Raw genomic sequence first — 10,385 nt, forward strand, 5'->3', positions numbered from 1 at the left:
ATATGTGGACATTGATCAGTTCTTGGTAACTTGGGGGCCAGTATAGAGTAGGTGTTGGGGATGGAGGTCTGAGCATGTGTGTGGGCAGGGGTCAAAGGGACACCTTGGTACCTCTTGTTTTGTTTGACCATAAAGTCTAAAAGTACCCTAAGATGAGGGGTCTTGTTTTTATGTATTATTTTATTTTAATTAATTTTTTTGGTCGATAGGGTCTAGTAGCCCAGGCTGGCCCTAAACTCTTCATGTGGCTAAAGAATGCATTTTTTTATTCTCTTGCCTTCAAATCCAGAGTGCTGTGGTTACAGAAGTGCATCACCATGCCCCATCTATGTGGTGCTGTGCTCAGAAAGTCTTTTCTTTAAAAAAAAAAACGGGGGGGAAGGAAGGAAGGAAGGAAGGAAGGAAGGAAAATTGGGAAGATTGTAAGGTTTGAGGTCAACCTTGGGGGGTGTGGGGAGGATGAGAAAGGAAGGAAGGAAGATCTCTCAACCTTTCTAGAACAATCTCAGCGCCTCACCACTGCTCTTGCATCCAACCATGCATCCGTGCTCATGTGTGAACTGTTTGGTCCATTGGTTCCCAGCAATGACCCAGGCCAGGGCATCAGTAGGAACTACAGGGGAACTAGTCTTGTGTGCTTGTCAGTCACAAAGGTGCTTGTCAGTCGCGGGAAGCCACGCCTTTCTGTGCACCTTTTCTGCCTATAAAACTTTGAAACCTCCAGATAGTAAAGCCCCGCCCTCCGTTCCTCCCCCCATTCCTCTCCGTGCCCCCCCTTGGCCTGCTCCCTCCCACTCGGTGCTGGCTTGTAACCTTGATGATGCAGCCAAATGAGTTATTTGAGATGGAAACGTTAATTTCTTTGAGCAGATGGGTGTCAGCGCTGCTCTGGAAAAAGGTGGCTGTCTGCCGCGTTGGCTCAAGCTGGTGCAGATGACGGCCCGGCTGCTGGCTCAGTTGCGGAGTGTGAAGAGAATCATATGGTAACCGCACCAAGGGAAATGCCTACTTAGGCCCAGCCCTCCCAGAGAAAAAGCATTAAGTCCCCCACCCTCAATTTTTATTATTATTATTTTTTTAAATCTGGGTTTGCACATCTCTGACTTGCCTAGTATCTGAAAAAAAAATTGAAACTCATTATATCTTAAAGTGTGGGCCAGCAACCGCTGGGGGCAGAATCACCCAAGGCTTATTAGGTATTTTCTGGAGACCTGCTCCCCCCACACCCACACCTACAAGCTCTCTCTCTGGGGTGATGACTTGGGGACGGCTCCAGATTAACAAGCTCCCTGGGGACAGCCATTCCCACTAAAGTTGACGGTCTTGCCCACTTATGATGAAATAGCATTGTCAAAGGCAGGTAAAATTTTCAAAACAAAACAAAATCGAGTATGAAATCTTGAAATTTGGTATGGAGGAATTTTTGTTTGTTTTGTTGTTTCTTTTTCTTTCTTTTAATTTCCATCTGCTTTTTCAGATTTAATGCCCCCCCCCAAAAAAGCCCATCACCTTTGCAGTTGGAAATAAATAAGTGAAGAGAATAAGAGACAGCACAAAGAGATTATTTGTGCACTAGAAGCCAAAAACGGTTTGGAAATTCCAAAGATTTCCAAGAAAAACCGATTCCTGTCCTTGGCAATGGAGCTGAGTCTCCGCTGCCCCCGCCCCGCCCCGCCCCGCCCCCTGCTGCTTTCCTTAAGTGTTTCCATCCAATTTTCTCTTGAATACATGAGAAGAAGCCGCAATGACTTCCCCGGGGACCTTACTTATAGGAAACCTCGCCGCTGGAGGATTTATGAAGTGTCTGTAAAATATGTGTGTAGGAACTCGGGACATTTTGATCGCTACCAAGGAGAAAAAATGGACAGTTGCGTGCGAGTTGGATTCGTGAGCATTTTTTATGGGTTTTTAAAATTAATTAATCTCTTCCTCCTTTGTTAGAAATTCTTGGCACAGACATAAGCCCCCGGAGAAGGGAGACATTGCCCACGGGCTGTATGTCTAAACTGTCAGGATTTCAACCCCCAAATCTCCGGAGGCAAAGCACACAGGCCTCCGATCTGGTGGGGAGCCGCTTGTCAGCGCTAGGGAGATAGGGTGGGTTATTAGTGGTGGTACCGCCCCTGCCTCTGGCAGCCTTTGTGCCACTGGCTAGAGCCAGTGGTCCCTGGGGCTGGGTCCACGCTCAGCCATTTCCAGACTGGGAAAGAGTCAGATGTGTGTGTGCGCCACACAGCCCCAGTCTGGGCCATCTCTGGCACCCAAGGCTACCACAGAAGCAGTTAACTCAGTACCTTTGTTATTCTTGGGGTCACTGTTCTACATGCGGGTTTTGTCTCCATAGACAAGGGGTTTCCAGATGTAGGAGGGAAAGGGCAGTGTGCATCCTGCTTTGATCACTAACTCATCTGTGTTCCTTCTCTATCTCAGCTCCATTGTCTATACTTTTTTTTAAATATCTGAAAATTCTCCTCTCTAAAATGGTAGAAGTCACAAAGCCAGAGCAAATTTGCTCCCATCTTCTCCACCCTCCCCCAGGGGACATTTGGCAACTGGCCAGAGGTGTTTTGGGCTTGACAGTTTTTAGGGGAGGTTTCACAGTGGCATCTAGTGCCCAGGGTCTGACTTAACAATGCTCAAGACAGTCCCCTCCCACCAAGGATGGTCCAGCCCGAACAAGGTGTGTCTTGCTATGGTAATTACAGTAATGAAAAGAAACATGGATGAAACAACACAGCAAATGTATTCAACTCAGCTAGACAGTGTGGTGATTGATTAGTAATGTCTGCTGTGGCCCAGTAGGGGGAAAGTAGCAGCCCTGGTTCCTTGTATTTTCTGACCCTAGACTATGCAAGGGAAACATCTGCTTCTGTGTTGACGTTCTGCAATTCTATTGTGGGGCTTCTGCACGTCGGTCTTCAAAGTTCTGCAGTCAGCGTTATTTACAGAATATTTAAGCAGCACAGGCTCCTGCAGGTTCACGTGGTGGGAGTCGGTGGATGGGTGAGCTGAGAGCCGAGGAGATGGGCCTCTTTGCCGGGTAAGAGGAGTAGCTGCTGACAGCAATCAGTGGTGCTCCCTATTCTGCTTTTGCATGGGGCTAAAGTTTGTAACTTTAGAATAACTCCATTGGATTAAGACACCATATCCAGCTGCACAGTACTACCACAAAGAAGCTAGCTTGCAGCCCTGCCCAATGCAGTAATCTGCTACACGGGCTGTCGGAACAAGATCAAAGTAGGATGGCATGAGATGAAGGACGAGTTATCTCTAAGAACAGATGAATGGGTGAGAGAGTCAGAAGAGAGGACACCAGGTAGAACCCCTGTGTGATGTAATTCTAAACGGCACCATTCTCAATGAGTTCAGAGGTTATCTTTCTCCAGGATCTTGGGAGTTGAAACCTGAAGATCCTGCGACCCAAGAAGCCACAGCATCCCAGGCCAACAGGTGCAGTGCACCACCCTAAGTTGTTCTGGGGTCCTCATGATTCATCTCCCAAGCTGTTCTCTTTCTAGGTAGGCTCCTCCCTTGCTCATGAGCCCCCTGTGGCTCCCTGGGACTCATAGGACCAAGCTGAATGCCTCCCCCACAGCTTCAGAGTTGGGCCCAGGGCTATGTCTTGATATCATTTGGTCCTCCTCGCTCCTGAATGAGCACCCCATAACCCGAGCCCCTCTTTGCATTCTCTTATATCCCATGCATTAGCTAGGGGACCCACTTCATGGATGTGCTCAACTTTCATCAGTAGCAAAGGGGTTGTCAGACTGCCCCGGTACTGATGACTGTGATTCCTATTGTGTGTTCAGGGGGAACCCTCACTTATTTCAAGGGGTCCTCAGTTCCTTTGGAGTGTGAGAGTGAAGCCATCAGGCACATGGAAATACCCAATATGAAGTGAAAGATTCCCTCCCTCCCCCTCTTTGAAAAATCCCCAAGCAATTTCATATAAACCACTGGACAGATTTCCTGATATGTTTCTAGGAACCAGGTAAAATGTCTGCCATGCCCATCTGACAGATAGATGAACAGAGGTGCCAGTCAGAGATCCTTTACCCATAAAACAGGGTTTCAGAGTGAGGCACAGAGGTTGTGGTTGGATTGTAACTAAGCAACTCCTGGATGTGGGGTCTGTGATGCACGCATTATTTCTTTTGCCCCTGGGGCATTTGCTGATTGTCCCTCCCATGTCGTGCGGCTTTATAACCCAGGTTGTCTCAGCATTCTGCAGCTCACACCTTGTCCCTTTGTGAAGGTGTCTGTCTGTCCTTGCTCTCGTTATGTTCACAGCAACCCCTTGAGATCTGGTAACTGTTACTGTCTCCTGAAGCAGTAGGGGAATTGCGGCTTCTGGGGGCAGAAGTGATTTATTTGCCCACGGTTGTGGGATTGGGGCTGAGACGTCAGGACTTCAGACCAGATCTCGTGGTTTCTATCCTTCTTATCTCCTTTGAGATGGGATGTCACACAATGTGGGCCGACACCAAGATTTCTGTGCAAATGTGACCTTGAACAGCTTCTGATCCTCCTGCCTCCACCTCCCAGTACCAGCGTGACTGGTGTATACTACCATGCCCTGCTAATGTGATGCCGGGGAACTGAACCCAGGACTTCAAGCATTCTGGGTGAGCACTCTATTAGCTGCCCCACATCTCCAGACACTCGGGGCTCTCGCTTCTTATATATCCATCTCCTGAGGTCTAGACTGAGCAAGTGAGCATGCAGGAAGAGCCTTTTCATCCTACCTGGCATAAGAGGTACTGTGGCATCCAAAAGAAATGGAGGCCACAGAGTCATTCGGGTAGCTGATGCTGGCATAGCTACCTTTGGGGGACAGAAGCTGGGCTTTGCCTGGTGACACCATCTGGTTTGTCTTTTCTGCACATGCGAGCCCTGTTGTCCCTGAAGATGAGTGATGGGGGCAGGGAATCTTAGGTCACCTGACCACAAAGAATCTCTCCAGTGACTTGGTACCTGATCTTAATTACAATGTGGGGGAGGGGCAGGATGAGGAGAACCGATGTCCTACCCATTTGAGAGCTGGGAAGAGGACCCAGGGTCCTGAATCCCACTTGAGTCCCTACTGCCTGTGATGGGCAGCAGGTGGCGCCACTGCCCTGGTTTAATAAGGAGAGCGGGCCGGAGGAAAAGGAGGAGGGAATCCAGTAAGAGAGCTAGTGGAAAACAAGGACTTAAATGAACAATTTGTTCCAAAACATTTGCCTTGTAACGGGGTCATCTATAAACTCTGGGGTTTCCTGTTTGCAATGGAACAGGCCGGCCGGCGGGTGGCCACCGTATTCCTTGCTGTCAGGGAGACACTTTTTGAAGGCTGACTCAAGAGCTCAGGCCTCCTACCCACCCCTGGGCCAGATTGGCTCTGAAATTTCCCAGCTTTGTGCCCCTAAGTGAGATCCGGTGGGGCGGCAGCAGCGGCAGCGGCGGCGGCATTTGATGCTGCGTTCCACTTTCCAGACATTGGGTTCCAGACACTGGGAGGAGGGCTGAGCTCACAGTCATTTCTAGAGGAGCGGCCGGGCTCTGATCTCTGCATACCTTCTGCTGTCGGCCTTGTGCCAAGGCAATAAAATAAGTGAAAACAATAAAATAAAAGAGATGAAGGTGGCCGTTTGACAATGGAGGGAGCTGCTGCGGTCACCATGGCCGTGGAGGGAGATGCTTGGTCCGAAGCCCAGACCTGGTTATTGGGGACAGAGAGGTGACATAACATTCCGCTACTGAAATCTCTTCATCATGGGCTCCGGGGCAGCCAGGCAGGGCAGAGGGGGTGGAGGCTGTGAATCAGCTTGTCGTTGAGCCAAGTGACCTTCAATGGGCATTTAGTGTCTTTGAATGTCTGTTTCCTCTGGGCATAACTGGTGGACAGTAAAACCCACCATGCCTGGAGATAGTGATGCTCACAGATCACTTATATCCAGATCTTGGGTACCTCAAGAAGAGGTAATCAAGTCCATCTTCTGTTGTAAGTCACCTTGAGAGCCAACAGGTTCTCTCCATAGGCCAGCATGGAGACATAGGAAGCATAGAGACATTAAAGGGAAGATAATTTGTTAACTCATAATGACACCTTCACATTTCTCATACAGCCTCCACCCCCTAGCTTTGAACTTGCAATGTACCGAGGATGACCTTGAGCTTCTGCTCCTCCAGCCTCCATCTCCCAAGGTAACTGATGTGCATTACCCTACCTGGTTCATGTGGTGCCAGCATCAAATCCAGGGCTTCTTCCATGCTAGGTAAGAACTCTACCATCTGAGCTACAGCCCCAACCCACAGTGCTCTGCTTGTGTAAGCAAAACATTTACTGTGGTGTTTGTTCCTTGTAGTGTACCAGCAGTGTCCTGACACAATACAGGGTAGCTCGGCTGGGCCTGGTGGCATGCCCCTGTAATCCCAGCACTTGGGATGCTGAGGCAAGAGGTTGGTGAGTTCAAGTCCAGCTCAGGCTATGTAATGAGATACTAGCTTTAAAAAAGGTATGGTAGTATGTGTGGGGAGGAGGGATCGGGGAGAGGTGTTCAGAGGTTAAGAACATTTGCTGGTCTTCCACAGGACCTCGGGTCGAATCCCACACTCACATGGCATCTCCAACCTCTTCTGCCGTCTGTGGGCACTGCACACATGTGTGTAGACACATATGTAGGCAAGCACTAGGACAAGTCTTTTTTTAAAAAAGGCCAAGTTGGTTGGCTTAGCGCACCAAGATTTGTGGAAACATACTCCATGATGCTTAGGTGATGACGTAGCTACCTGATGATGTATGTCTTGGTGTGCGCCCCAGCGTGAATGTGTGCCTGTTACCCACCAGCCTTGCAGATATGTAGAACCATGCTCTCTAGCTTGGAGAGCTAAGCTGGAAGTTTAGTTGGGACCATGTGAGGGAGGAAGCAGCTGTGAATTGGGTTCCTAGTTGGGAATAAAAGTTGTGGGGACTGACTGGGCACAGCTCAGCTGCATGACACTGGACGAGCCATGACTCCTGCATGGTCTCATTGTCCTCATTTGCACAAGAGCAGTATGTGACAGACATGAGGAATTACTGATTCAGAAGTCTGCAGGGTCTGACACACGAGGAGGGAGAAGCCTAGGGGTGATGGAGGCTCTTGCTCAGCTTGGGTTTCCTGGAAGGCATTGCTAGATTTGTAAGAAGCCAGGGGCTGGGAAAGTGGCTCAGACAGTAAACCTGAGTTCAAGTTCCCAGAACCCATGTAAAAAAGCCTGGTGTGGAGGGACACACTCATCATCTCGTGCTGGGGAGGTGGGGACAGGTGTATCTCAGGGACTCACTATCCTGTTTAGCCTAACTTACTTGGTGCAGACCAGGGAGTGACTATCTCAAAAACAGTGGATGTCACCTGAGGGATACCTGAAGTTGTTGCTTGGCCTCCTTATGTAACTGCGCAGATGTGCGCATGCACACATACAAGAAGCTAGGAGCCTGTAGGGTTTGCAGGAGATGCTTCAAATTGTACACAGTGCTGGGCAAGCAAGGCTGTTCTCTAGATACATCTGGTTCTTAGGATCAGGGTCCATAGCCTTGTGAATTCAGGAAGGCCTGGGGGCTCTCCCCACTCCCTCACTCTTCTGCCATGACCTAAGAGGCAGGGACCCCTCTCTTCCCGGGAAAAAGGCCTTCCCCTGCAACTACCTTTAGAACTTAAAACACCCATTTAGGTAGGATTTCGCTATGTCATCCTGTAATGATTTGAAATTAACCATGTAGCTGGCTCTGAACTGTCAGAAATCCTCCTGCCTATGCCTCCTAAGTACTGAAATTAAAGGCGTGCACCACCATGTCTAGCTTTTTATGATTTTTTTTGTTTAAATGAAAATAGCCATAGTCTTTTCTAATGACATCATTTGTGTTCATTGTAAAAACTTTTAAACAACCCAAAGAAACTTTGGTATATATATATATGTATATATATATATATTTTTTTTTTTTGGTTTTTATGAGACAGGGTTTCTCTGTATTGTTTCGGAGGCTATCGGTCCAGCCCAGCCTCGAACTCACAGAGATCCACCTGCCTCTGCCTCCCGAGTGCTGGGATTAAAGGCGTGCGCCACCACCGCCCGGCTTGGTATATATTTTTGATGGACTCATCGTAAAAATTTTTAGAAAAATAAAAGAAGAAAATAAGAACCATGGAAATATATTTCATCCTGATTAATGGTTCAATATATGTCCCTCTGTGCATTTGCTGTTTGTGAATGTTTACACGTTTCAAAAAGTTAGAGTTATGTTATATATGACATTTTATATTTTAAGTTTTCCTTAATTTTACATTTAAAGCATATCACAAGGGTAAAAGGGGTAAAACGTAACACATAAAATTAATAATTATTTGCTGGATGAATGGATGGGTAGATGTATATGGATGGGCGATGAATGAATGAATGAATGGCTAGATATGGATGGGTGATGATGAATGAATGAATGAATGGCTGGATGGATGGATGAGTGGATGGATGAATAAGTGGATGAATGAATAAGTGGTACATGGATAGATGATGGATGGATATAGATAGGTGATGAGTGAGTGAGTGGAGGGATGAGAAAGTTGGTAGTTGGATGCATGGATGAGTGGATGAATGGATGGATGAATGGATATATGCATGGGTGATAAATGAATGATTGTGTGAGTGAGTTGATAGTTGGGTGAATGGATAAAAGAGTTGATGGATGGAAGATGAATAAATGGATGGGTGGGTGGGTGGATATGGATGGGTGATGAGTGAATGAATAAATGGGTGGATGGATGAATGGATGGATGGATGATTGGTTAGATGGGTAAGTAGGTAGGTAAATAGATTGGTTGGTGGGTGGAGTTGTCTAGAGACATTTTCAGTAGAAGGCTACCTTGTTGGTGTGCTTCAAATCACAGCAGGATTTACCCTTGTTCATCTCAAATCACCAGCACTCACTCCCTTGAGCCAAGGTATATTGGGTGCATGCTTCATCCTCTTCCTAATGCCTAGAAAATAGAGATGACTTAGTTTGGAGGCTTAGTCCTATTCAACATCAGAGCACTTGCCCCATCCTTCAGTTCTTAAACTCACCCTAGAGCAAAAGGCTCATCAGTAGGAAAGCCAGCCCTCTATGTTTTCCTTCCATACATACATACATATATACATACATAAATCATCTATCCACAATTCCATCCATCTACCAATCCTATCCATCTGTCTGTTCATCTACCCCAATTCATCAATCACATCCATCCATCTACCTACCAGTCTATCATCTATTTACCAATCCATCCACCTACCAGCCACCAACTCATCCATTCATTCATCCATGAGTCCATCTAGACACTTAGCCACCAACCAACCAATCCATCCATCCACCTACCTGTCCACAAACTCATCCTTCCATGTATTCATCCATTCACCTATCCGTCTGTCCATCCATTTATCAATCTATCTAATCATCCACCCACCCACCAACTCCTCCATCCATGCATGCATGCATCTATCCACCCATCCACCCATGTATGCACCCATCCACCTACCATTCTATCCATTCATTTACCAATCCATCTACCCATCTATCCACCCACCAACTCATCCATCTATACATCCATTCATCCATCTATCTATCCACCTAGCTACCAGCAAACCGATCCATCCACCCTCCTAGTCACCAGTCCCTCTACCCGCCCAGCTCACACAATCGCCACCTCATTTGTGTGGCATGTGGTCATAGAGGATTTATCATATGCTTGTACTTTGTCTTGTGCTGCTGTTAGCCTAAATCAGCTCTGCAGTTCTCCCATGCAGCATGAATCCCCTGGGGACTGATGGAAGGCTTGCACAGAGGGTGTGGAGATGGGATCCAGAAAATGAACTTTGGATTCCTGGACAACTGCTGTTGGGACCTTTGGAAAGAACTGCAATATGTTTGGCAAGGGCTGAGGGTACAGTTTGTGGCTGAAACATAGTGTTTTTCTCTGAATAAGTCAAGCTAGCATGTCTGGGATCAAATCCATGAAAGCTGGACAGTCCAGCAAGATAAAATAGCATGGGCGGCAACAGCTACATTCTAGAAAACAGTGTTCTTGTTGTTTTCATTAGGGACATCCCCCAACAGCAAACTCAGAACTGAAATGAGGAGACTGTGTAATTAAACACCCAACAGTTCTTTGTCCCTTTGATCAACTGGAAATACTGTGCCTCCCTTTACCCTCTGTCCTTCATGCTGGTGAAGATGGAGGGAGAGCCTGTGCCACAGACAGCTGAGGCATCATCGGTGACACACGGGGATACAACTGGTTGCCTTCTCCCTAAAGTGGAGAGTCCCTCTAAGGTGCTTCCAAAGTCCTTGCTGTTATGGTGGCTGCAAGTGGCCAAGGAAGGACCACGGC

Source organism: Mesocricetus auratus, unplaced genomic scaffold, assembly GCF_017639785.1.
Source record: "Mesocricetus auratus isolate SY011 unplaced genomic scaffold, BCM_Maur_2.0 Super-Scaffold_100025, whole genome shotgun sequence".
Classification (NCBI taxonomy): Eukaryota; Metazoa; Chordata; class Mammalia; order Rodentia; family Cricetidae; genus Mesocricetus; species Mesocricetus auratus.